Raw genomic sequence first — 15,810 nt, forward strand, 5'->3', positions numbered from 1 at the left:
ATGAATCTTTCAGATCAGATTTCATGATTCATCATTAGGATATTATGAATCACAAAGTGGGGTACAAAAATTGTGTACACAATTTAATCTAGAGATAGCTTTCTCTATACAATCTGGATTGTGAAAATCTCTTATTATTGATACTAAGTATGAATGATCCAACTATATTAAACATCTTACACAATTTTCTAAATAGAGATGAATGGGTGTTTAACCTTGAAGGTTTGACTGTTTCCAAGAGTCAATGTAGTGGGGAAACTTCTATCAATTGTGCTTTTTGCTACTATAATTAACTAGGGAGCTATATTTGTAACTGTATTTGAGTAAGGTCTAGAGTTTCTAGCTGAACAAACTACAACAATTCCTTTTTCTAGAGCATGAAATGACCCAATAGCAATTGCATCATCAAAATAAGCATCTAGTGAAGGTGGTGATCCAAGAAACATAGAGAGAAGATCCACACCATCATGAATTGCATCATCAAATGTAGCAAGTATATCAGTTGAATTGCAATCACTAGTAGCCCAACATACTTTGTATCTTGCACAACCCCCCACCCCCCTTGCAGGACCTTTGTGCACAACTACTAATACATTTGTCTATTAGTATAGATAATTTAGAGTCCATAATTATTAAGACATCTTAAATATTGAATGACACTTTGAAATGACCACTTTTCAACACTTTGATGATTAATGAATTCTACAAGAAATTTTATTTGTATGGAAAATGAAATAATTTTTTTTAAAATAGTTAAATTACATTAAAATCAACAAAATAAATTGTTGAAATCTAATATATAATTTAGACTCAAAGAATATACAAAATTAATTATAGTCACTTTCCCATTGCAAAAATACAAAATTACACAACTCAAAGCATGTCTATCTAGAAGCAAAAATGGAAATATACTTTTAGTCCAATCAATCAATTAGTCACATCAACAATTTAACACAACTGCCTTTCTTGGGGCTCTGTCCAGGGAATTCTAAAATCAGAAGTGGAATCATTTTTGGATTTGAACCAAAAATTGTTTGGTCTAATCTACTCTTGGATGTGGTAACTTATCAACAATTTTTAGGCTTAATGAAAACCATTTTAAAAATGACATTTTGATGGCAGAAATTAGATAGACAAATTTTTTTTCTTTGATCAATGAGACTAAATACAAATTCCTGTGCATAGATTGACAATGACTCCAAACACAATATTTTCTAGATAGAAACTTTACTATCTTGAATAAGAAAATTAGAAATGAAGAATTCGAGAGAAGAATAATGGCATAGCTATACATAATTGTGAATGCAAATGTAACCAATGATCCATGGATGACCAACTAAAGGAACTCTTTCTAGTGATGAGCTATTATGTCAAAGATGGTTTGATGTAAAGGAATTAGATTAAAAATAAATACTAGCTCAAGAACAAGAAAAAACATTAGGTTATTATGAATGGACTTAAATGGTAATAAAGAGGCTTTTATATCTATGTGCTCAATGTTCTCAGGAGCCTCCAAAAGAAGCCTATGAAAGATATGTTATCTGCATACCCATTTCACTCAAAAAAAACCTTTGTATGAAGCCATTTCTAGGCTATGGAATGCTCTTCCATGAAAAATTATGAAGAAATGTGCTTAATTTAGTAACATCAATGAAAATCTTCTATCCATGACTCAAATTGAGAGCCCAATAATTCAAACAAGGCATTAGAGTGCTGTTGTTTTCCTTTTGCACCTAGGATCTTAATGTAACAATTTTTGGTTTTAATATGATGGTAGCTTATACTTTCAAATATAATAATGTGTAGTAAAACTTATGCTCAATCTGTGAATAATTTAAAAATAAAATTAAACAAAAATGCAAAAATAAAACAATAATTCAAAATAGAGCAAAAGATGTCAACTGGGCTCAAAATACTTTAAAAAAATTGAAGTATACAAAAAATCATACCCATAAACAATATGATTAGTCATTGAAAAAACTATAAGAATGGTAGAGAAAAAAGAAAACTAGGAAAAGTACCAAAATAATTACTTTATTGAACAATACACCAACACTTTGGAGAGAGCCTCTCTAATTATCTTTGCAAGATCAGTAGAAATACTGACATGAGCATTGTAAACTAATAAGGAAGTAAAGATATGTCTTCTTAACATGGCTAAGTTATCAATAGAGGAGAAGGGGAGAATAGTTTTGGGTGTAGGTAGAGAAGGGGCCACCATGACTAGTTTAGAGCTCTTCACCTTCACTCTCTTGCCCCAACTTTCTCCATTCTTATTCTTCTGATATTAGTCATCCTTATATTTTTGAACATAGATATTAATACTCATTCTATTAAGCATTTGAGATCTATTTTCTATAAGCTACATTGCAACATTCTCCAAACCTAAATAAAATTATAACATTTTACCTACTCACTGCCATGAAACTATCATATGTAGTTTTGATAATTTTGATTCTGTTATTCATAAATTTTAAACTATAAATTATTACACCAATCACAGTGGTGGGATTTTGAATATTCAGCCTTCCTAAAACATATTCAAAAATCAGAATCATCCAACAGTTAGATAGAAATTTATGGCCTCTGCACTGAGACCGATTATTATTGTCATAGAATTTATGAGTTCTGCCCTCTAGAACATCAAATAACTTCCAAGATACAAAACCAAACAATATAAAAAAAAAAATATTTGAAAGATGCATGAATATTATTTCCCAAAAGGTCAAACTCAGCATTTTTCCATGGTCAAAATGTGTTATTTGATCAAACCCTTATCACTAGGTCTGTAAATAAGAGTTTCAAGACAATTTTTACAAAAACCAAAGGATTTGTCAATATACTTCTCATCCAAAACCTCTAATTTTCTTCAAATGAAAGAGGATTAAATATAATTCACTTCCAAATAGATTGAACTTATTTATCAATCCATTAACATAACAATAAATGCATGAAAACAGGATGTAACATGATTGTAAACAAAAAGATAGTTTTGAATTTACACAAATCATATTTAAAATTTCCTTGAATATTCTTAAAAAGTTTAGCCAAATGGTTTTATTCATATTTTGACCCTTTCTTTACTTCTTTAAAAGTCTTAATTCACGAAGCTCCTCTAAGTCCCATTGTAGTTGGGTTACTCATTCCTTCTCTAGCAAGACTGGTTGATTCTAAGTCTTTATGCTTTTATGCCCATAATTTCATGCTCACCATATAGGTTTGAAATGAGACAAGACCATTTTTAAAAGAAGTAATAGTACCAACATTAGATATTTCTCTTCCTTTGGAGGAATTGGCCTCATTACCATTGCTATCAATATAGAAAACTAGGATCTCATTAGATTATTTTTCTCCCTCTTAACTTCAATGAGCCCTATTCATCTTTAGAGATCCCATTTTTCATCACCAAATCTCCATTAAATGATCTCTAGCTTCTCATGGAGTTCCTATATTAGAAGCTTCATACATAGTATCACTTCCATCATCTGCAATAGTTGGTGATAATTCAGATGTAACCAATGCACGATTGCCAACTAAAGAAATACTAGAGCCAATGTTGAGATCTAACTCCAAAATAATAGCTAATGAGTTTCCATGTTTTTTTATCAATGGGTTAATCTATTGAATTATTAGAAAATTAAAAAAACTCATCAAATCAAGCTCGGTGTTATTCTCAATTATAACAACAACCATTTAGGCCAACTGTTCATAAACTACATATTGATATTTGGTTCAAACTCAATAGTTTGGATGGTGAATCTGATAATTTTTTTATGGTTGTAGAAGAAGAACTCATTTTTAGCATATCCTTGCTCAAAATAGTTTCCACAAAAATTAAGATCCACCAAATATTCTACACCTCAAAATAGAAAATAATCAAATGATGCTAGTTGTGCACACCATGTTTACTTTGGTTCTAATTATCTTCCTACCAAATAATAGTATAGGGATTTTCTATAAAACAATGCTACTAGCTGCCACATTTCTAAAATGATCAACTACATGCCACTATCGACTATACTCTTGCACCTATGCTTGGTGCAAGCACTAGTATATAGTTCTTAAGATACCATTTAATATCTAAATCATTGTTTTTCAAAGAGGTTGTAAGGCATAATTTGAGTGAATTTAAATACTCGAGGCAATTCTTGAGTTTGGATGTTTCAATTCCTTAGTGTCGAAACTTGAATGTATTTCATGTTTATCATTTCCTCTAGCAATTCTTAAGTAAAACATCATTAAAATAATTGTTCCCTTTTAAAGCATCAAAGAGTGTATATATACAATATTTTTGAAGTTGTTTTGTGATAAATGAACCTTTTGTGATCAAGTCTTGTAAATATCTTGGTTGGTACAACTGTAGATTTCTTATTAGCTTTGTACTAGTACCCAAGATTAACATTGATGACATTAGTAGAATAACAAGTTTTTCTCTTGTATTCCTATTAATTGTAATAGTGAATCAGCATGCCAATTCTTTCTAAATCATTGCATACTTTCGATGGAAATTAATTTAGGATGATCTGTTACACCTAAAACTGGTCACAAAATTGCGTCCTTTTTTAAAATCCCTATGGAGATATTGAAAATCATCTACTCAGTTGGTAGAATACAAAGTAGTGAAGGGGCTTTTTAATCGTCACTTAATTAGGGTTTGATATAGCTTTTTGGTCCATATTACTCTAGCAGTCCTAATGTAGGTGTGTTTTTTCCTTCCTCATAACCTAAGATTGTAAAATAACATATGCATAAGTATCAAACCAATATAGGGAATGGATTCAAAATTCCATACCCTGTAAAGTAGCAATTCAGTGTGTAAGTAATAGTTAATAGAACAATTTTGTAAAAGATAAATAAAATTTGTATTGTGTGCTTGATATAACAGCTTTGGTTTTTTTTCTCTCAAGACAGATTCTTGTCAAAGAGTTTTCTTGTTTTCCACAGAGTCAATTTTCTTGTTCATTGTGGTGTTAACAAAAATAGTGAGAAGTGGTTACAAGGGTTATCAAGGTCAAGGTTGAAGGCATGAGAAGACATTAAGGTCTCAAGATAACCAACATGACCATGTTAGAATAGTTGATGTAATAAGACCCTATGAAGGTCCTTTTTGATATGTTTGTAATCATTTTAGTTACATTTAAAACATTAATTAACAAAAACCATATGTGCAGATATGAACATTAATCAAAACATGTCCAATTAATTTGTAGGTATATTTTCCTGTGAAGAAAGACCACCCAGAACAAAATAATGAGACAATGGCTGCATTGTGGGCTTAGTTCTAAAGAAAACCTGATAAATGTTATTGTCCTTGCAAAAAGTGTAAGGGCTTAAAGAATTGAAGAATTCTAATCACAATAGTTGAGAGTCATTGTAGGAAATATGGTCATGTTGAAGGGGGGCACGATTTTCATCCATTGTTGAATGTGGATTTCCCACTGGAGGAACATGGAGGTGTGAATATCCAAGCTGAGGATAACCCTCCCATGGAAGAAGATGATAATGTGCCAGAGGACATGATTGAAGAAGATGGTATTGGGGCAAGTGATGAAGAGGCTCACAATGATGGTACTAGTGGATTTGATAATAATGATGAAGATGGTCTTGATATACCTTTACTTGAGAAGGCACACGAGCCCTTATACAAAGGCTCCCAAACAACTCTACTATTAGCTATAGTGTTGTTGGTGAACTTAAAGGTTATGAATAGTATATCCAATGTAGCAATGCCACGTATGCTAAGGTATGTCATTTTTGTCATCTTCAATGTTAGCATACAATTACTATTCATTATATTAAAAATGCATATTTGTTGTTGTAGGTTGATTAGTGAGTTTTTGTTACCACCATCAAACATTATGGATCATATTGGAATGAAGTATCAAACAATAAATGCATGTCCCAATGATCACATTCTATATCATAAAAAAAATGAATTTGCAATAGAATGCCTTGATTGTCATGTTAGTAGATATCGGTTAGATCAAATAACAAAAAAAGTCTCACAAGGTTCTTCGATACATTCCCATTATTCTACATCTTGAATGGTTATTCAGGTGCGCTAGCTTGGCACAATTTATGGATTACCATGCATGCAATAGAAGTCAGGATGACATTATGCAAATTTCTGCCAATGGTTCTGCATTTAAAGAGATAGAAAAAACATGGTCACACTTTAAAGAAGAACCTTGTAATCTGAAACTTTCATTGGCGGCGAATGGTGTCAATCCATATGGAGATATGAGATCTGTTTACTCAGTATGGCCTATTTTTTTTATTAACAATAACATTCCTCCTTGGATGTCCATAAAGAGGGAGCACATAATATTGTTCATGATTGTGCCAGGTATTTTTTTATTTTATACTTATCTAAATTAATTTATAAATAGTGCATGAAAATGGTTATAATAATTATGTAATGTTTATGTTCATTCAATTGCTAGGTAAATACCAAGTTAAAGATATGAACGTGTTTATTGAGCCCCTAATTGATGAGTTGTTGAAGTTATGGAATGACATCACTATGTATGACATCGCTAGACTGAGAGGATATCGACAATTTCAATTCCATGCAATGCTTGTATGGACAATACATGATGCCCCTAGGCTAACTCATTTTTGCGATATGTTATATTGTTAAGATTACATTTTTTGGTTTATTATAGTGCTTACACATTACTATCAAATGCTTAAGTTGCACATGATAATTGTACACGATCTAATTATACATGATCTTTTAGGTCTTTAGACAAAGGGAAAATTTGCATGTCTAGTTTGTGGTCCGAAGATGAAATGTCATCATTCAAGAAGTTTAGGAAAGTAGGTGTTTGATGAGTTTAGACACTTTCTCCACAATAATCATAGGTATTGAATTGCTAAAAAACATCTTTTCAATGGGAAAGAAGAGACATCATCAAGGCCACAAAGAATGACACCTCATTTATGGAAGTTAGAATATGATCAACTAAATCGTCGAGGTAATGTCCAATTTGTCGTTCGAAGTTTACAATTTATATTTTGATATTATCTTATATTTACTAATGCTATAACTGATGCTCATGAAGGTCGTCAAAGCATCAATGACCAACTTCCTAGAGGAATGGAAAGTTATCCTACTTAATTTAGTAGGTTACCATACTACAAGGATCTCCCAATTATGCATTTGTTTGATGCTATGCATATTGGAAAGAATGTAACAGAGACACTATGAAAAATGTTGGATGGAAGGTGTGATAGAGAACAAATTGCTAAAATTTGTGCTGACATTCATGAATCTAATTGTGCATTAAAAGTTTTCATTGAATCAAATAGGAATGGAGACTGCATAAATACAAGTGCCCTTCCTTGGTTATTAACAGAGAAACAAAGTGATGCATTAAAAGAAGTCATAAAAAAAAAAAAAATTCCAATAGGATTTGCTGCAAATATAAGCACTCTTCTATCAAAGAAAGGTGATTTTGGACCATGGTTGAAGACACATGATTGGCATACCTTCCTCAAGGTAAGTCATGTTTTTTATTTACAGTATATTTGTAAGATTGAATGTAGTACTAGTTGCATTATTTAATAATATATTGAAATGATCATTTTTTAATGACTGCAATTCGTCCTACCTCTATCCCTTCCACAACAGTTTGATAACAGTATTAAACAAGTTATATATGATCTTGAAAAATACATGAGGTTAGAAGAGTTTTTTTTCTTAGATTTGTAGCTTTTTATTTGAAATCTATTGTATAATTTTATTTGAAATCTCCTCTATGTGTTTTTGCGTGTTGAATCTCTTTTAGGTGGTTATCATCTAAAGAAATTGATAAAAAAATATATAAAATATTGGAAGAGAAAAATTTCATAGCTTATGTGTGAAATGTAAAAGTGTTTACCTCCAACATTTTTCAATGCTCAAGAACACTACCTCATATATCAAGTTGAGGAGATTGAATTATGTAGACCTGTACAAGCTAGATCAATGTGGATGGTTGAGAGGCACTTAAAATTTATGAAGGGCTTGGTTTGATAAAGAGCACATCCTGAGGGTTCTATGATAGAGGGGTATAAGATATACTAGACCATGGTGTATATCAGTGAATATCTTCCATAGTTTGCAGTAGGTATCCATGTAGATCGCATTTGGGATCCCAACTATAATGACAAATTCAAATGGGAGTACCTGATGAGAAAAGGTAGATTGAGGAGGGTGAAAGGTAATTATAAGTTTTTTTTAAAATTTAACAATTCTTATCCATCATCAATATATATATAAGTTGTTTCTAACTGGTGTAATTGTCTTCTTTATAGTTGGTCGTAAGTGGGATGCACTACACTTGTATATTGCAAACAATCTTGATTGGATGACAGTGTGGATTGAACAGTCTCAAGAAAATGGTTGCTCATTAACATGGGATAGTGTTGCATTATTGGTTAAAGAAGCTCATCATAATAGAGATCTCAATGTTATGCCAATGGTACTTGATGTAATACATGGCTTAAGAGATACAAAGGTATGCATAAGATTACTAATCATGAGACATAAGTTTAATGTCAACTCACAGATCAATGAGAAGATTCTTCATATGTTTGAATAATTACAGGTCAAACACCACAAAACTATGTACTACCATGGCTATAAATTCTGCTCAAAAAAGTTAGATGAAATGAAGAAAACATGTGATTTCGAGATAAGTGTTGTCTTTGTGGTCACCAATATTTCATCTAGAACTGAGATACATCCTCAACAATCTTAAAATTGATACTATGGCATTTTGGATGATATACTTGAGTGTGAATTCAATTCATTCAAAATAGTTTTATTTTTTGTCAAATGATTTAGGTTATGATTGAATCGAAATGATCCTGATAGGACTATTATTGAACACAACAGTGGTTTTACTATGATTAATACAAGGTCATTTTAGCCAGTCGGAGATGAGCCCTATGTTCTTCCAAGTCAATGTGAGTAAGTGTTTTACTTTGGTATTCCAGAAAAACTAGGTTGGTCATTTGTTGTTAGACATGACCCAAGAGGAAGGCTGGTAAAGTATAATCTGATTGAAGAAGAAGATATTGAAGAAGCACAAGAGGAAGTAAATGATTATCAGGAACGACAGTTACCTAGTGATGAAGAAGAAGAAGATGGTGATGATTTTGGTCATGCTAACAATAATGGTGATAATGATGATGATGATGATGATGACGATCATGATCATGGTGATGAAGATGGTGATGATGGTCATGATGATGATAGTGGTCAAGAGGATGATGATGGTGATGAAGATGGTGGTGGTGACGATGATGATCAAAGTGACAAGTACGATGATGGTGATGATGATGATGATGATGATGATGATGATGACATGGATGAAGATCATGATGATCAATAAAATCTTTAGGTACGATCAATGTCAACTATGATGGGGTCTTGTATGACCAAATATTTCTTTCCAAACCATATGTGCACATATAAACATTAAGTAGAACATGTCAAATATTTTTTTAGATATAAACATTAGTTACACTAAATTTTTAACTTAAGAAAAATAATTTACATGTACAATCTACTTTATTATGAATATTTGTTTTGGTAAGTCTATTACTTTAATTTTGCTACTGATTTCTAAGACTTACTAATTTTTTTCACAAGGTGATATGGATGCACCATCTTAGACACCTTCAATAGAGGTAAACATTAATTATTGTAAATTTTAATGTTAATATAGAAACAAATGTCCTATTATTATGTCCTTTTCTTTATGGCTTTGGAGTTATTTTGATGAAAGTATATGAATATTTGATGTCACAAATGATAGAAAAAAGCTATATTGATCACTGATCAAATGCAATCTGAAATACGAGCATCATATCTACATGACATTGGCCTTAGTACTGACCCTGTATTCATCACCCAAAAAATTATACAAAGATACACTGATGAGCTTGTTAAAATTATCATCAAGGGTGACAAAAGTGAGGAGAAAGAGGCACTGAGAATAGAATTGGACCGTAGAATCCAATCTTTGAAAGTAAGCAATAATTAGACTAAAGCAGTAATATAAGTTCAATAGATATTAAGGGTTTCTAAAGTAGGGCTTCCTAGAAAAGTCCCTTAATAGAAATTCAAAACCATTTTGATGGTTTAGAAACTTAAAGATACACACCTCCAATCATTTCCAACACTTTCCTATCCATTCCAACTCTTAGATTCTTCTATCCACCATATGGTGCCTTTCAAATGCACCGTCACTGTACTGTCCACCAGTCACACTGCTCCTTTCAGTTTATTCTCTGTCTTTTTATAAACCTGCACTCGTTCCACATTAAAAATACATGTCAAATACATTGGACTCCTCTCCCAAAAGTTACAGTGACATACATATAGTGGGAGAGGCTTTATTCCATTTGTTTACAAAATAGCAAGGTGATTGTCACGTGCTTATGTCAGATAGTAATTTATTCAGCACTGTTCCAATAAAATTTTACAATATATTTGACTCAATGTTAAAGAGACTTTTAAAAAAATCATTGATATTCTTCAGTCAACCTTAAATATTACAAAACACCAACTTTATATGCCAAGAAACTTGTAAATACTTTGAAATCAAAAAATAATGGACATCACTGTTATGAAAGTCAGAAAAAAAATACTAAAATGACAGAGATTTTATTTATTCTTTCTTTCAAATTGCTTCCTCCTCGACCACCACTTTCTCTTACATTAAAAATGCATTCTTTTTAAAGACCTCTTTCCCTCTAACTACCCTCAAACTGACTCCTATCAACCAAACTCTCATATAACTGTCACATGACAATAAACAAGCATTTTTGATAACTTTTAAATGACAGTCATTACTTATTTGGTTTCCCTTTGCCACTTTCTTGGCTTAAGATCTTGGGAACATTTATTATTGTACCTAAATGACTTTATGACACCTAAGTGACCTAAAGACTCCACCTTTATCCTTAATTTCCTCTAAGGTGTTGCATTTGGCTTACATTTTCAATGTTAACAATTTTACCACATCTTGCACTTTGAGTGCATTTTACATCATTTAGAGGCTTTAATAGCCTATTACATTATTCATGACCTTGGACACATTTAATAACACCTAAATGACCCTTTATGACTCTTGACTTCTTATTTATGCTAATTTTCCCATTCTTGGCAAGGCATTACATTTTGACAACTTTATTATATTTCTTACATTTAATGGCTTCAATAGCCATGATTACTCATCAATTGACTTGATATGTCTTCATTAGGCATGGGTTTTCCTTAGTACCTTCATGGTCTCCTTCATAGCTCCTGGTGTACCCTGTAGTTTCCTATGTCCATTCGGTGCCCCTGCACCAAAATTCTCAACCCAAACCTCTTGAATGAGCCCAACTGTGCTCTGCCAATCACTATCTTACAAACACTAGCCCGATTATTTGAACCTAAAAACTATGAAATAAGCAAGAAAATGAATGAAAAGAATAGGACACAACTTCCTTAAGATTCCTACATCATGATCAATCGAGAGCCAAACTCAACTATCATTTTAGAGGTATTGGTTATGATTGTACTCGAGGAATAGTTGCTAGTTAATAGAGAAAAAAACTTGTTTTTATTGCTTCCAGAATCTATTACATGTCTTATTATTCCAAACACTGACTCTCCATTGCCTCTAAAACTTGACCACCTTCCACTAAATAGCCAAAAAAGGCCAATAACCACTATTGTCTAACTGTAATAGTCAATTATCTGACTGATACCAGTTAGTTATAAACTAAAATTTGTTGTCTAAGTTGACACAAAGTGTCAACTTTGAAAACTTACAATCATATATGCCTTTAATACATTTCACTAACCCTTTCAAAGGTTTTATAACTTCACTAACCCTTCCAAAGACACCTAAACCCCTTACAAACCTTACTAGACCTAATTTGCCAACAAGAAATTCAGAGTCAGACTAACAAGAGAATGAAAAATGTATATGTGTAATATTTGAATGATGAAAACAATATGATTTTAAAATGTGTATTTATTTTTAGTCAATTTCATTTTATTGAAGAAGACTATACTAAAATATACTGTTTAGGTTTCTAATACCAAAATGATAATCGCCATGCCACTCTTTCAAGATAAAGGAAATAGTAAGTGTAACCATTGTGAATTGCAGATTTTTCCAAATACATGTAATGTTGCAAGAACTCCACATAATTAACTTAAATCCTTGGTGTTAAGGCATTCTTATAATTGCTTTGTGGTTTGTGATATCTCTCTATTTCTCATTTAAGCAAAAAGGAAATAATATTGTAACCATTATCAATTACAGAGTTTGTCAAATCCTTGTAAAGTAACATCTTTGAGGCATTCTTTAATTGCTTTATGAGTTGTGGTATAATTTTGAATGTTCCAATGGGAAGATTTTCTACTAGCATTATCTGTGGCAACCAATGCCTTTGTTTTGAATTTAATCCTTGCAATCTAAGATGGGAATGTCTCACTACTTCAGCTTAGTAAAATTCTCTTCAAAATTTTAAATAAGAACTTAATCCAGATGCTTTTATTTCTAAAATCTTATCTGTTTGTATCTATCCTTTTGGGGTTGTTTTATGAAGGGTAGATTTAGTTCACATTATCAGTAATTTCTAAATTCCATAAAGAATGGGTCATTTACTTCTGTCTATTGCCACTGTGCCTCCTCTGGTATTAGAGGAATTTTTTTTTTGTGAGAAAACGCTATGTATTTCATCTGATCATTATGTATTATGATTGTAGGTATGTTGTAGGAAAGATCACTCCCATACACAAAAAAGAGATTGTCCCTTCTAATTTTGATCCCAAAGAAAGTGTATGGATGTGATTTCCACCTGAGGGTTTAGCATGCACCCTCCCTCATCATTCTGTTGACTTCAAATGGAAGGACTACTACCCAATTGTTTTTAGGTTTTTCTCACATCTAGCTCTTTGCATTAAATTATGTGTTATTTTTGTAGTGCTTTAACCATCAGTCTATTACATTTGTGTCAATAATCTATGTGCAATAGATGTATCACAAAAACCTGCTTTCTAGCTAGCTAGAATGATCTATTTCCTTTAGGATTTTTTTAAATATGTTAACTTTCCACTTATAAGATCCATTGATAATATTTGCAATAAATAATCCAAAGAAAAAGCTAAGTTTTTGTTATGATTGTTATGGAAAAATCACTTAGTAACATGTACATTTAGTTCCATTCAAAATTTAGGAGGCATAAATTATGACTCAGATTTGGTATCTTTGCAACCAAAAATATTGACCTCATGACTTGCAGGTCTAACTACAAAGGTTGTATCAACTAGCAATATCAGTTGTCTTCCTCCATTGTCATTTTTCAGTCAGTTGAAGTTATTTCAGCTCCAAAAATTTCTAAAATTCAGATAATTTTGATTGATAGAGATGTCGTTTAACTGGAAATAGATTATATCTGGAATAATAATATCATCAGTGTTGTTTTCTTGACAAGTGCATGGTATTTCTATTATATACCTCAATGATACAATAATGTTACTTTCAAGCCTAGTGTGTTTAAGGTTGAGAACTCACTTGGATTTTTTGTGCCACATCCCAAATAGGACTTCAAGCTGTATGGTTTTGTGCAAACTATATCTACATGTTGATAGATCTACTTGTGTGTCTCAGAAATATTCTCTTTCTATATTTGCAATTCCTCTCAATTTCATTGGATTTGATTAAAAACATGGCTTTGATGCTACTACATGATCCCATAATGGTCCCATAATGGTCTGAAAAGATTGTGTTACCTATTTATTTTCTTATAGTGCCGAGTTTGCACATGGATGCTACACAACACCTTCCGAGTGATTATGTTGCATCTTTTGTCTTTCCATGCACCTATAAACAATATGGTTGTTTAACTTAAATTCTAGGATTAGATTTCTTAATGAATCTGATGGTTTAAAATATTCCATCAATAATGAAACAAAGCCAAATTATTGCTAGTAGTATATTGATTTTTATTCAAACCAAGAAAATGCACGGATGTTCTTTATCACTATAGAGTGGTTGAATGCTTTTGTTTTTCCATATTCAGTTTGCTAACAATGCTGTGTAGATTTTTACAACACAATTCTTGATAATGTCAAAGCAATTTTGAATATCCAAAGAGCATCTTTCCAAAATTACTTGATTTAATTTCCTAAACCTAGATTATTTCCTTTACCATATTATGCATAAAGATATCCTAAATTCCTAACAAAAAATGATTTAGTTCTTCACACATATTTGAGAAAATTGATTGTTACAATTTTAGTGGGAATGTTATGAGCTTTGGAATTCTTATATTTTGGTTGTTATCTCAAGATATTATGATATTACCAACATTTTGTGACTTAGCTTTTTTGCACAATGTTCAGGCATCTTCAAGAACTTTTTAAAATTGATGCAACTGATTATATGCTTTCTATTTGTGGAAATGATGCTCTACGGGAACTCTCCTCCCTAGGAAAGAGTGGTAGTGTATTTTATCTTTCTCAGAATGATCGGTTCATGATAAAGACAATGTGGAAATCTGAAGTAAAGGTACAATTCAAAAACATAAACTTGTTTCCATTGCTAGTCCACTGATTTCTCTTGCAGTATCTTTTCCATTGTATTTTACTATTTCCCTCTTCTTGAATGAATCAAGACCAACTTAAAGGTCATTGCAAGTCTGATGGAATATCATAATATAACAAGGTATAGGAGTTTTGTTTAGTACTGGTGATGAATAGATAAAATGTTTGAGCACTTGGGTTCACATTCCAAAGGATTTTGATATTGCATATATTCCAAATTCAAGTTAGTTGTCTAGTTTTCCCTTCATTTTATAAGGTATTCCAAAGGAACTCTACTTTGAACCTAAATTTAACTTTTAGGTAATGAAAAATACATACTTGCATCACTTATTTTCTCTTCATTTTTGTGGGCTAGTTTTAGTTTATTTTTACATTAGATATGCTTTCTACTTTCCCATAATGAATGGGTTTATACCTGTGTGAATTTGTAAAAAGTGGTCTTTTATTTTTTTAGTAGATTGTCCTTTATCCGTAAGAAAATGATATACCTGGATAAGTAGGCATATTGATATATCTTCATGATATTCAAGAATCCAAGTGTTATGTGTTTGCAAAATATTTTGTTGACATATTGAATGGTAAGTGCAGAAGATATTTGTTAGAGAAAGCTAGATGAAAAGTGAAATCCTCAAGGTAGTTGCATCATTGAAAGAACTTACTACATGAGTGTTATAAACTACAGTACAAATTACCTTAACCTATTTAGTTATCCTATTCTGAATATGAGCTTTTTTATTGCATTCTAATCCAAAGTTGTGTCATAGTAAACATGTTCTACTGATAAAATATTCAACTAAGTATCTGATACCATCTTCATCTATAGATATGGGATATCTTGAGTTGGATGTGAAACTGTTTATGGGAGCAGTGGAGTAATGTACAAAATGCATTTCAGTATATTTGAGTTTGTGTGTTTGTCCCTAGACATATTGGATTCACAAAATTTTGAATTTTCAACACTTGGTTTTGGGTGTACAAGATATTTAAATTTTAAACACCATGCATACTAATTTAGTCTCATCTATGCAATTTTTGCAATTAGTCGAAGAAAGTGGGAGTTATTGTTCTATGTTTATTTGGCAATTTTTGTCAACATCCTTGGAAATTGATGCATCTTTGTATCTTAAGATGCTAGCTGTAACTAAATGAGTCCTTTAAGCTATACATTTAGGTGTGGTAGCCAACTAATGCTAGTTGTAAGGTACACAAATTTT

General features: G+C 31.6%; 1 pseudogene; it reads right to left on the minus strand.

Annotated features, from left to right (window-relative positions):
* Positions 1-15,810, minus strand: part of LOC149576921 (taxadien-5-alpha-ol O-acetyltransferase-like) — a 56,876-nt pseudogene that overhangs the window by 1,447 nt on the left and 39,619 nt on the right.

Source organism: Cupressus sempervirens, chromosome 1 (assembly GCF_028749045.1).
Source record: "Cupressus sempervirens isolate cs-2001-9-10 chromosome 1, ASM2874904v1, whole genome shotgun sequence".
NCBI lineage: Eukaryota > Viridiplantae > Streptophyta > Pinopsida > Cupressales > Cupressaceae > Cupressus > Cupressus sempervirens.